Genomic DNA, 13,788 nt, shown 5'->3' on the forward strand with positions numbered 1-13,788 from the left:
TAAAATGTTCATTATACACTGAGTGTACAAAACATTAAGGACACCTGCTCTTTCCATGACGTAGACTGACCAGATGAATCCAGGTGAAAGCTATGATCCCTTATTGATGTCACTTGTTAAATCCACTTCAATCAGTGTAGATGAAGGGGAGGAGACAGATTAAAGAAGGATTTTTAAGCCTTGAGACAATTGAAACATGGATTGTGTATGTGTGCCATTCAGAGGGTGAATGGGCAAGACAAAATATTTAATTGCCTTTGAACGGGGGTATGGTAGTAGGTGCCAGGCGCACTGCTTTGTGTCAAGAACTGCAACGCTGCTGGGTTTTTCACGCTCAACAGTTCCCTGTGTGTATCAAGAATGGTCCACCACCAAAAGGACATCCAGCCAACTGTGGGAAGCAATGGAGTCAACCTGGGCCAGGGAACCTGTCCCATAGTGTGTTTGATTCTGTTGATTGGGTCTGTTGATTGGGTGGTATTTTATTTATTTATTATCATGATTATTATTTATGATTGGGTTATCTTCTGTTTACAACCTGGAAGTGAGCTTAACAGTCTCTTCCCAGTCACAGCAACACAGTGTTCTATCCCTCCACCATTTCCTGCCAGACCCTGTCGTATATTCAGACAAAATGTCAGACTTTGTGCTGATGGAAACTTGGAGCTGCTTCCTGATTCAGTTGCTGTGCAGAAATAGCTACGATCAGAACTAACTTCCTCTTCTCAGTGATCGACAATGGCTCCTGTTCCTTTGCTGCTGCTGGCCACTCTGGAGGAGTTGGTTGAAGCAGAGTTGAAGATATTTAAATGGCACCTGACCCAGGACCTGCTGAAAGGCTTTCCTCATATTCCAGTGAGCCAGTTGGAGAAAGCTGACAGACTGGACACTGTGAATAAGATGGTGGAGACCTACGGTCCTGAGGGAACTGTGAAGATCTCACTGGAGATCCTGAGGAAGATGAGCCAGAACCAACTGGCTGAAATGCTAAAGAACGAGTACGATGAGGGTGAGACAACAGAACCAGCAGGTTAGTGGACTATAAAACAACATAAAGCAAATAAGAGAACACTGATTTTGCGTAGCAGGCAGAAATATTGTAATCATAGCAGGCAGAAATATTGTATACATAGCAGGCAGAAATATTGTAATCATAGCAGGCAGAAATATTGTAATCATAGCAGGCAGAAATATTGTATACATAGCAGGCAGAAATATTGTATACACAGCAGGCAGAAATATTGTATACACAGCAGGCAGAAATATTGTATACACAGCAGGCAGAAATATTGTATACACAGCAGGCAGAAATATTGTATACATAGCAGGTAACATAAAGGAGGAACTAGCAAGAGGACAATAAAACAAAACAGTATATTTTTTTTGCCCAGAGTGCTCCTTTGGTTCTAGAAGTCAAAGGTAAGCTCAATGAATCACGAAAACACCCGTTGGACCAAATCTGGCACATTGATGTTGTAAACAGTTTTTTTGGGGGGCTTAGAAGTCCAGATAATACATTTATTAAAACGTTATGAGAAAGACGTCATATTTACATTTTAGTCATTTAGCAGACGCTCTTATCCAGAGCGACTTACAGGAGCAATTAGGGTTAAGTGCCTTGCTTAAGGGCACATCGACAGATTTTTCACCTAGTCGGCTCGGGGATTAGAACCAGCGACCTTTCGGTTACTGGCACAACGCTCTTACCCACTAAGCTACCTGCCGCCCCTGCCGTCATATTTTGGTTATCTGGTCAGAAAAACTGATAATTGTCTGGTTTCTAAAAAGCATTTAGCAAAACTTTTTACAACCTGACCAAAAGTCATCATGATGACGTCATTGCAGCCAGTTTAATCTGCTGGACAGGCTCTAATAATTGCACTCTGATCCAATCAGACACATTTACATTTAGAACATTTAGCAGACGCTCTTATCCAGAGCGACTTACAAATTGGTGCATTCAACTTATGATAGCCAGTGGGACAACCACTTTTTTCTTCTTTTTTTTGTTTTTTAAATTGTGTATATTTTTATTTGGGGGGGGGGGGGGGGTAGAAGGATTACTTTATACTATTCCAGGTATTCCTTAAAGAGGTAGGGTTTCAAGTGTCTCCGGAAGGTGGTCAATGACTCCGCTGTCCTGGCATCGTGGGGGAGCTCGTTCCACCATTGGGGTGCCAGAGCAGCGAATAGCTTTGACTGGGCTGAGCGGGAACTGTGCTTCCGTAGAGGTAGTGGGGCTAGCAGGCCAGAGGTGGATGAACGTAGTGCCCTCGTTTGGGTGTAGGGTCTGATCAGAGCCTGAAGGTAAGGAGGTGCCGTTCCCCTCACAGCTCCGTAGGCAAGCACCATGGTCTTGTAGTAGATGCGAGCCTCAACTGGAAGCCAGTGGAGTGTGCGGAGGAGCGGGGTGACCTGAGAGAACTTGGGAAGGTTGAACACCAGACGGGCTGCAGCGTTCTGGATAAGTTGTAGGGGTTTAATGGCACAGGCAGGGAGCCCAGCCAACAGCGAGTTGCAATAATCCAGACGGGAGATGACAAGTGCCTGGATTAGGACCTGTGCCGCTTTCTGTGTAAGGTAGGGTCGTACTCTGCGAATGTTGTAGAGCATGAACCTGCAGGATCGGGTCACCGCTTTGATGTTAGCGGAGAACGACAGGGTGTTGTCCAGGGTCACGCCAAGGTTCTTTGCACTCTGGGAGGAGGACACAATGGAGTTGTCAACCGTGATGGCAAGATCATGGAGCGGGCAGTCCTTCCCCGGGTTGAAGAGCAGCTCCGTCTTGCCGAGGTTCAGCTTGAGGTGGTGATCGGACATCCACACTGATATGTCTGCCAGACATGCAGAGATATGATTTGCCACCTGGTTATCAGAAGGGGGAAAGGAGAAAATGTATTGTGTGTCGTCTGCGTAGCAATGATAGGAGAGACCATGTGAGGATAGGACAGAGCCAAGTGACTTGGTGTATAGAGAGAATAGGAGAGGACCTAGAACTGAGCCCTGGGTGGTGAGAGCACGTGGTGCGGAGACAGATTCTCGCCACGCCACCTGGTAGGAGCAACCTGTCAGGTAGGACGCAATCCAAGAGTGAGCAGCGCCGGAGATGCCCAACTCGGAGAGGGTGGAGAGGAGGATCTGATGGTTCACAGTATCAAAGGCAGCAGATAGGTCTAGAAGGACGAGAGCAGAGGAGAGAGAGTTAGCTTTAGCAGTGCGGAGAGCCTCCGTGACACAGAGAAGAGCAGTCTCAGTTGAATGACCAGTCTTGAAACCTGACTGGTTTGGATCACGAAGGTCATTCTGAGAGAGATAGCAGGAGAGTTGCCTAGAGATGGCACGCTCAAGAGTTTTGGAGAGAAAAGAAAGAAGGGATACTGGTCTGTAGTTGTTGACATCGGAGGGATCGAGTATAGGTTTTTTGAGGAGGGGTGCAACTCTCGCTCTCTTGAAGACAGAAGGGACATGGTCAGCGGTCAAGGATGAGTTGATGAGCGAGGTGAGGTAAGGGAGAAGGTCTCCGGAAATGGTCTGGAGAAGAGAGGAGGGGATAGGGTCAAGCGGGCAGGTTGTTGGGCGGCCGGCCGTCACAAGTTGCAAGATTTTATCTGGAGAGAGAGGAGAGAAAGAAGTCTAAGCATAGGGTAGGGCAGTGTGAGCAGGACCAGCAGTGTCATTTGACTTAATAAATGAGGATCGGATGTCGTCAACCTTCTTTTCAAAATGGTTGATGAAGTCATCCACAGAGAGGGAGGAGGGAGGGGGAGGAGGATTCAGCAGGGAGGAGAAGGTGGCAAAGAGCTTCCTAGGGTTAGAGGCAAAGGCTTGAAATTTAGAGTGGTAGAAAGTGGCTTTGGCAGCGGAAACAGAGAAAGAGAATGTAGAGAGGAGGGAGTGAAAAGATGACAGGTCCGCAGGGAGTCTAGTTTTCCTCCATTTCCGCTCTGCTGCCCGGAGCCCTCTTCTGTGAGCTCGCAATGAGTCGTCAAGCCACAGAGCAGGAGGGGAGGACCGAGCCGGCTGGGAGGATAGGGGACATAGAGAGTCAAAAGATGCAGAAAGGGAGGAGAGGAGGGTTGAGGAGGCAGAATCAGGAGATCGGAGGGAGAAGGATTTAGCAGAGGGAAGAGATTATAGGATGGAAGAGGAGAGAGTAGCGGGAGAGAGAGAGCGAAGGTTGCGACGGCACATTACCATCTGAGTAGGGGCAGAGTGAGTAGTGTTGGAGGAGAGCGAGAGAGAAAAGGATACAAAGTAGTGGTCGGAGACTTGGAGGGGAGTTGCAGTGAGATTAGTAGAAGAACAGCATCTAGTAAAGATGAGGTCAAGCGTATTGCCTGCCTTGTGAGTAGGGGGGGACGGTGAGAGGGTGAGGTCAAAAAAGGAAAGGAGTGGAAAGAAGGAGGCAGAGAGAAATGAGTCAAAGGCAGACGTAGGGAGGTTAAAGTCACCCAGAACTGTGAGGGGTGAGCCATCCTCAGGAAAGGAACTTATCAAGGCGTCAAGCTCATTGATGAACTCTCCAAGGGAACCTGGAGGGCGATTAAATGACAAGGATGTTAAGCTTGAATGGGCTAGTGACTGCGACAGCATGGAATTCAAATGAGGAGATAGACATATAGGTCAGGGGGAAAAGAGAGAATGTCCACTTGGGAGAGATGAGGGTTCCTGTGCCACTGCCGCGCTGACCAGATGCTCTCGGGGTATGCGAGAACACATGGTCAGACGAGGAGAGAGCAGTAGGAGTAGCAGTGTTTTCTGTGGTAATCCATGTTTCCGTCAGTGCCAAGAAGTCAAGGGACTGGAGGGTAGCATAGGCTGAGATGAACTCTGCCTTGTTGGCCGCAGAACGGCAGTTCCAGAGGCTCCCAGAGACCTGGAACTCCACGTGGGTCGTGCGCGCAGGGACCACCAGATTAGAGTGGCAACAGCAACGTGGTGTGAAGCGTTTGTATGGCCTGTGCAGAGAGGAGAGAACAGGGATAGACAGACACATAGTTGACAGGCTACAGAAAAGGGCTACAATAATGCAAAGGAGATCGGAATGAAATGAACTAAACGTCTGGGAAAGCGAGAGAGAGGGGCCTCCCTCACTTACGTTTCACTGAAACACTCAAATATAACTCTCCCAACTTCCACTTTAGAAATTATAATTGTTGTAAACTACAGCGGTTCAATGTTTTCTAGGAATAGACTCTAACTTAGTTTATTCAGCTAGCTAACTTGGTACAGTATTCTTCAGTGAAAACCGTCCAGGGCACCGAATCCTATGACGCCATAGCCAACTAGCATGCCAGCCTCCAATAACACAGTTTAGCACCAATAATCGGTTAAAACAAACCACCAGTGTGTTAGCACGCCAAGCAGATCATTTGTGTCCGTGTCTAACGTTGTGAAAAGTTTTGGGTTAGTTCTTACAGTTTGAGTGAGTACGTCGTCAACTTATTCAGCCAGTTAGTTAGCTAGAATAGTTAGCATACTAGCTAGCCATTGCTCTCTGCCAACGAACCAACCCCTCCTCCCACGGCACGAACACACAGAGAGAGCCAAGCTAACGTTAACTAGTCACCCATGTCCCGAATTCCCTTGAACGACTCTGGTTACCACTATGTAAAAACAAAACACAAATAAATGTAAGACACAAACACATACAGTTATCATGACCGTAATAAACGTAATCTTTTGTTTTTCCTTGCAGTCGAAGACAAACTAAAATGCTATCTCAAGAAGAAGTACGGCTGTATATATGAGGGGACGTCAAAGGAAGGTGATTTTATCTATTTAAATCAGATCTTCACTGAGCTCCATGTGTTCGAGGGGGCCTGGGGAGGGGTCAGAGATGAGCATGAGGTCATACATCAGAACATCAGAACACCAGCCACAGGAGAGACCACTGTTGAAGTCAGAAACATTTTCAAACAACGGTCTGATCAAAAGAAGGCAATCAGAACAGTGCTTACGCAGGGCATTGCCGGCGTAGGAAAGACTGTCTCTGTTCAGAAGTTTATTCTAGACTGGGCAGAAGAAAAGGAGAATCAGGACATTGATTTCATCTTTCCACTTCCTTTTCGCCAAATCAACTCTAATATAAGGGAAGACGACTGCAGTCTGATTGAACTGCTTCATCAATTCTTCCCTGACATGGAACCAATCAAGAGTCTAAGGAACAAGTCTAAAGTTCTGTTCATATTTGATGGTTTGGACGAGTGTCGACTCCCTCTGGACTTCAACAATAAGGTTCTGACAGATGAAACAAAGCCAGCCTCTCTGGACAAATTGATCACAAACCTGATCACAGGTGAGCTCCTCCCTTCTGCTCTCATCTGGATAACCTCCCGGCCTGCAGCAGCCAATAAGATCCCTCGAAAACACATACACCAGTGGACAGAGGTACGAGGGTTCAATGACCCACAGAAGGATGAGTACTTCAGGAAAAAAATCACTGATGACAACCTGGCCAGCAGAATTATCACACACATGAAGTCATCAAGGAGCCTACACATAATTTGCCACATACCAGTCTTCTGTTGGATATCAGCCAGTGTTCTAGAGAAACTGTTGGGTGAAGCAGAGAGAAGAAAGATACCCAAGACTCTGACTGAGATGAACATACATTTCTTGATCTTTCAGATAGACAGAATGAGAGAAGCAGAAAATTCCCCAGGCAGTGACACCATAGTTCTGAAACTTGGAGAGCTTGCATTCCATCAGCTGGAGAAGGGACATCTGATCTTCTACAAGGAAGACCTGAGAGAGTGTGGCATTGATGTCACAGAAGCATCAGTGTATTCAGGTTTATGCACTGAGATCTTTAAGATGGAGGGAAGGACGTGTCAGAAAACTATGTTCAGCTTTGTGCATCTGAGCATCCAGGAGTTTCTTGCTGCTGTATACGTGTTTTTCACATTCATAAACCGCAATGAGAACCCACTGGTCAAACAGAACTCCTTTGTCAAACTTTTGAAACGGTGGAAACACCAACCTATGATTGACTTATACAAGAGTGCAGTAGATCAGGCCTTACAGAGTGATAATGGACACCTGGACCTGTTCCTCCGCTTCCTTCTGGGCCTCTCACTGGAGTCCAATCAGACTCTCCTACAAGGCCTACTGACACAGACAGGAAGAAGCTCACAGACCAATGAGAACATAATTGAATACATCAAGAAGAAGATCAGGAAGAATCCCTCTCCAGAGAGATGCATCAATCTGTTCCACTGTCTGAATGAGTTGAATGACCATTCTCTGGTGGAGGAGATCCAAACCTACCTGAGCTCAGGAAGTCTCTCAGAGGCCGAACTCTCACCTGCACAGTGGTCAGCTCTGGTGTTTGTGTTGCTGACTTCAGAAGAGGACCTGGATGTGTTTGACCTAAAGAAATACTCCAGATCAGAGGAGGGTCTTCTGAGGCTGCTGCCAGTGGTCAAAGTGTCCAGAATAGCTCTGTGAGTTCCTGGATTAAAGTCATGCTCAATATTAATTGGAAATGTATTCAAAAATTCAACAACTAATAAGTAATTGTAATTAATAAGGCCTTTTAATGATAATGGATGAATAATTTAAGAACCCTAAAGGAGATCCTTTAAAGGAGCAATCCAGGATTGGTACATCCATTTTTGGATTAATCATATATAGGCATTGATTCTTGAATAATATAACCCAGAATATAAACTTGTTTTACTCCATTGTTTGTAAACAATGTAATTGTAAACTGTATCACTCTAAAAATATGGTTAAAATGATCATTTTGATCTCATGGATCTATGAGCCCCGTTTATGAATTTGATGGTGGTTACATTTTTCCAGCCCCATCCACAACTGGATTTCTGTTAGAATGAAGTGGATTTCTGTTCAATGTGCATATGTATACAGTACCAGTCAAAAGTTTGGACACACCTACTCATTCAAGGTTTTTTTTTTTTTTTTTTACTATTTTCTACATTGTAGAATAATAGTGAGGGCATCAAAACTATGAAATAACACATATGGAATCATGTAGTAACCAAAAAAGTGTTAAACCAATCAAATTATATTTTAGATTTTAGATTCTTCAAAGTAGCCAACCTTTGCCTTGTAGACAGCTTTGCACACTCTTGGCATTCTCTCAACCAGCTTCATGAGGAATGCTTTTCCAACAGTCTTGAAGGAGTTCCCACATATGCTGGGCACTTGTTGGATGCTTTTCCTTCACTCTGCGGTCCAACTCATCCCAAACCATCTCAATTGGGTTGAGGTCGGGGGATTGTGAAGGCCACTCCATCACTCGCCTTCTTGGTCAAATAGCCCTTACACAGCCTGGAGGTGTGTTTTGGGTCATTATCCTGTTGAAAAACAAATGATAGTCCCACTAAGAGCAAACCAGATGGGATGGTGTATCGCTGCAGAATGCTGTGGTTTCAGCCTTGAATTCTAAATAAATCACTGACAGTGTCACAAGCAAAGCACCCCCACACCATCACACCTCCTCCTCCATGCTTCACGGTGGGAACCACACATGCAGAGATCATCAGTTCACCTACTTTGCGTCTCACAAAGACACGGCGGTTGGAACCAAAAATCTCAAATTTGGACCCATCAGACCAAAGGACAGATTTCCACCGGTCTTTTAGTAGTGGTTTCTTTGCAGCAATTCGACCATGAAGGCCTGATTCACGCAGTCTCCTCTGAACAATTTATGTTGAGATGTGTCTGTTACTTGAACTCTGTGAAGCATTTATTTGGGCTGCAATCTGAGGTGCAGTTAACTCTAATGAACTTATCCTCTGCAGCAGAGGTAACTCTGGGTCTTCCTTTCCTGTGGTGGTCCTCATGAGAGCCAGTTTCATCATAGCGCTTGATGTTTTTTGCGACTGCACTTGAAGAAACTTTCAAAGTTCTTGACATTTTCCAGATTGACTGACCTTCATGTCTTAAAGTAATGATGGACTGTCGTTTCACTTTGCTTATTTTATCTGTTCTTGCCATAATATGGACTTGGTCTTTTACCAAATAGGGCTATCTTCTGTATACCTTGTCACAACACAACTGATTGGCTCAAACGCATTAAGAAGGAAATAAATTCCACAAATTAACTTTTAACAAGGCACACCTGTTAATTGAAATGCATTCCAGGTGACTACCTCATGAAGCTGGTTGATAGAATGCCAAGAGTGTGCAAAGATGTCATCAAAGCAAAGGGTGGCTACTTTGAAGAATCTCAAATATAACATATATTTTGATTTGTTTGACACTTTTTTGGTTACTACATGATTCCATATGTGTTATTTCATAGTTTAGATGTCTTCACTGTTATTCTATAATGTAGAAAATAGTAAAAATAAAGAAAAACCCTAGGTGTGTCCAAACTTTTGACTGGTACTGTATGTTGGATTGTTTTCTTTGTTAGGCTGAATGGATGTAACCTCACAGAGAGATGCTGTGAAGCGTTGGCCTCAGTTCTCAGCTCAAACTCCTGTCACCTGAGAGAGCTGGACCTGAGTAACAACAAGCTGCAGGATTCAGGAGTGATGCTACTCTCTGCTGGACTGGAGAGTCCACATTGTATACTTGAGACCCTGAGGTCAGTTTGGGCTAAAGGAGATATTTAAGCATGATGATCTTGTGTAAGGAATGTGCTTTACATTGTAGCCTACTAGATATTGAGACCAGACGTTAGAACCAGTGGTGTGGTAGAATGTAAACGCACATAAATCCAATTTACACACTTTTTTCTTTTCTTTGCAGAAGCATTTACCCACCTATCAAATAAAAATTTAGGGAGCATTGCTTTATTCCCCTAGAACAGAGATCAGCATTTACCCACCTATCACAGAAAAATGTAGGGAGCATTGCTTTATTCCCATAGAACAGAGATCAGTATTTACCCACTTATCACAGAAAAATGTAGGGAGCATTGCTTTATTCCCCCAGAACAGAGATCAGTATTTACCCACCTATCACAGAAGAATTTTGGGAGCATTGCTTTATTCCCCCGGAATAGAGATTAGTATTTACCCACCTATCACAGAAAAATGTAGGGAGCATTGCTTTATTCCCCTAGAACAGAGATCAGCATTTACCCACCTATCACAGAAAAATGTAGGGAGCATTGCTTTATTCCCCCAGAACAGAGATCAGCATTTACCCACCTATCACAGAAAAATGTAGGGAGCATTGCTTTATTCCCCCAGAACAGAGATCAGCATTTACCCACCTATCACAGAAAAATGTAGAGAGCATTGCTTTATTCCCCCAGAACAGAGATCAGCATTTACCCACCTATCACAGAAAAATGTAGGGAGCATTGCTTCATTCCCCTAGAACAGGGATCAGCATTTACCCACCTATCACAGACAAATGTAGGGAGCATTGCTTTATTCCCCCAGAATAGAGATCAGAATTTACCCACCTATCACAGAAAAATGTAGGGAGCATTGCTTTATTCCCCTAGAACAGAGATCAGCATTTACACACCTATCACAGAAAAATGTAGGGAGCATTGCTTTATTCCCCCAGAACAGAGATCAGCATTTACCCACCTATCACAGAAAAATGTAGGGAGCATTGCTTTATTCCCCCAGAACAGAGATCAGCATTTACCCACCTATCACAGAAAAATGTAGGGAGCATTGCTTTATTCCCCCAGAACAGAGATCAGCATTTACCCACCTATCACAGAAAAATGTAGGGAGCATTGCTTTATTCCCCCAGAACAGAGATCAGCATTTACCCACCTATCACAGAAAAATGTAGGGAGCATTGCTTCATTCCCCTAGAACAAAGATCAGCATTTACCCACCTATCACAGACAAATGTAGGGAGCATTGCTTTATTCCCCCAGAACAGAGATCAGCATTTACCCACCTATCACAGAAAAATGTAGGGAGCATTGCTTTATTCCCCCAGAACAGAGATCAGCATTTACCCACCTATCACAGAAAAATTTAGGGAGCATTGCTTCATTCCCCTAGAACAAAGATCAGCATTTACCCACCTATCACAGACAAATGTAGGGAGCATTGCTTTACTCCCCTAGAACAGAGATCAGCATTTACCCACCTATCACAGACAAATGTAGGGAGCATTGCTTTATTCCCCTAGAACAGAGATCAGCATTTACCCACCTATCACAGAAAAATGTAGGGAGCATTGCTTTATTCTCCCAGAATAGAGATCAGAATTTACCCACCTATCACAGACAAATGTAGGGAGCATTGCTTTATTCCCCTAGAACAGAGATCAGCATTTATTTTTATCAGCAATTTTTTTTTACCACTGACTGCATTGAATCTGGGTGATTGTATAGCTGAAAACAGACAGATATGATCATAATGTGTGGTCCTCTGTAGCTCAGCTGGTAGAGCACAACGCTTGTAACGCCAGGGTAGTGGGTTCGATCCCCGGGACCACCCATACACAAAAAAAATGTATGCACACATGACTGTAAGTCGCTTTGGATAAAAGCGTCTGCTAAATGGCATATTATTATTATTATCATAATCATTCTAAATGATTGTACCTCCATTCAAGACTTGTTCCACAGGTCATCTCCCGTTTTTCTACAGGTCTGGTGTTCTTTATTAATATCCCTGTTTTCTGAGTATTTCTTTGTATTTCCTCTTGTTTCGTATCTAGTCTGAACGGATGTAACCTCACAGCGATGAGTTGTAAAGTGTTGCCTTCAGCTCTCACCTCTTCACACCTGAGAGAGCTGGACCTAAGTAACAACAAGCTGCAGGATTCAGGAATTAAGCTGCTCTCTGCTGGACTGGAGAGTCCACACTGTAAACTGGAGACACTGAGGTCAGTTTGGGCCAATGGAGATATTTAAGCGTGATGATCTTGTTTGAGGAATGTGCTTAAACGTTTTTTGGCTGATGACTGAGCATCGTCTTGTTTTAGGAAGCTAGCATAATATGCTGTTGCCTTCCACTCACTGAAGATGGATAGAAGCTTTAGTAACACCCAACATCATGTTGCTAACATTTCTGTGTAGTAACACCGTAACTACTAACGTGATTCGTTAAAAAAATAAGAAAAGGAGTCTAATCATTGAAGCGCAGTCATAGCCTAATAATTTAGGAATGGTTTGATAATTGCATAGCAATGGAGTTGAATGTTTTAACTACACAAGTGGACTAAGAACAGTCCCTAATTCATCGTATGTGAATACAAAAATCTTCATTACGTTTACAATTATAATGCATGTTTCTAAAGTACAATGTAACAACATGAATATGTTACATAGTAGCTTATACAAAGTGTTACTAGGCAGATTACCAAACCTTTATATACCAGTGAGGAACATTCAGAGACTTGATACCAGATAGAATTAAACTATTTCCACAGGTTGTCATTCTGTGGAGTCACTAAGGAAGGCTGTGCTGCTTTGGCTTCAGCTCTGAGGTCAAACCCTTCCCATCTGAGAGGGCTGGACCTGAGCTACAATCACCCAGGAGACTCAGGAGTCAGACTGCTCTCTGCTGGACTGGAAGATCCCATGTACAAACTCCAAACTGTCAGGTAAGAATTGAATCTGTAAATCTGTAAAATAAAAGGATAAATACAAATATCACTTGTGATAGGGGAACTTAGTCGGGGTCTCAACTTTACTGTTGAGAGTTAGAACAGTAGGTATAATTTCGAAAATTGGTTGCAGCAACTATTGTGTTTTTGCTTACTTGTGTTTTTTTTTTCAGTGTTCACCCTGAGGGAGAAGGCTGGTTGTTTAGAAGATGTAGGTTATTATGCAGTTTTTTTTGCACACATCATCAGAAACACCATTGTCTTACGTCAGATGGTGTCACTCCTACGGTACAATACCTCAACCAAGATACTAGACTAGCAAGTGTTGTGCTATCTGACATAAGATAATGGAAAAAAAACATTTAACGCAATACACCATTACAGCACCTATACGTAACTGTATCATGATGTTCTTGTCCTCGTCTCCCTCAGTGTACGGCTGTGACCTCACACTGAACCCAAACACAGCACACACATACCTCTCTCTGTCTGAGGAGAACAGGAAGGTGACACAGGTGAGAGAGAAGCAGCCGTATCCTGACCACCCAGAGAGATATGAAAATTGGCCCCAGGTGCTGTGTAGAGAGGGTCTGACTGGACGCTGTTACTGGGAGGTGGAGTGGAGTGGGGACTGGGCTCTTATAGCGGTGACCTATAGAAGATTCAACCAGACGGGAAGGGGGCGGCTTGGAGCCAGTCACAAGTCCTGGAGTCTGGACTGCTGTTGTAACAATTACTCTGCCTGGCACAGTAATAAAAACACTGAGATATCTGTTTCCTCCGCCTCCCACGCCAACAGAGTAGGAGTGTATCTGGACTGGCAGGCCGGCATTCTGTCCTTCTACAACGTCTCCTCTGACACACTGACCCACCTGCACTCATTCAATTCCACATTCACTGAGCCCCTCTACCCAGGGTTTGGGGTTAGGCTTGACTCTTCAGTGACCCTGTGTAATGTAGATACCAAAGAACTTCAAAGCAACTCAACCTAAACAGTGTCATGTTTTTTCCCACTGTAATCAATCCGACAGGCAGTCTGATGAGTAGTGTTGCTTTTTTAATTCATCTCTGCTGTTGGACCTACAGTTTGTATGTATTATGGATCCCCATTAGTTCCTTGCCAAGGCAGCAGCTACTCTTCCCGGGGTCCAGCAAAAGTAAGGCAGTTATACCTTTTTTTTAAACATTACAATACATTTCACAACATATTAAGTGTGTTCCCTCAGGCCCCTACTCTACTTCCACATATCCACAACACAAAATCCATGTGTACGTGTGTGTATA

General features: G+C 44.1%; 1 pseudogene across 1 annotated transcript; it reads left to right on the top strand.

Annotated features, from left to right (window-relative positions):
• The first annotated feature begins 738 nt into the window (after positions 1-738).
• On the top strand, positions 739-13,496 carry LOC311127535 (NLR family CARD domain-containing protein 3-like; annotated as a pseudogene). The gene is made up of 5 exons: positions 739-1,030; positions 5,699-7,445; positions 11,614-11,781; positions 12,328-12,501; positions 12,889-13,496. The product of its transcript is annotated as an NLR family CARD domain-containing protein 3-like (transcript).
• Positions 13,497-13,788: the final 292 nt, after the last annotated feature.

This window comes from Coregonus lavaretus (genome assembly GCF_964263955.1).
Source record: "Coregonus lavaretus genome assembly, chromosome: 4".
In the NCBI taxonomy this organism is placed as follows: domain Eukaryota; kingdom Metazoa; phylum Chordata; class Actinopteri; order Salmoniformes; family Salmonidae; genus Coregonus; species Coregonus lavaretus.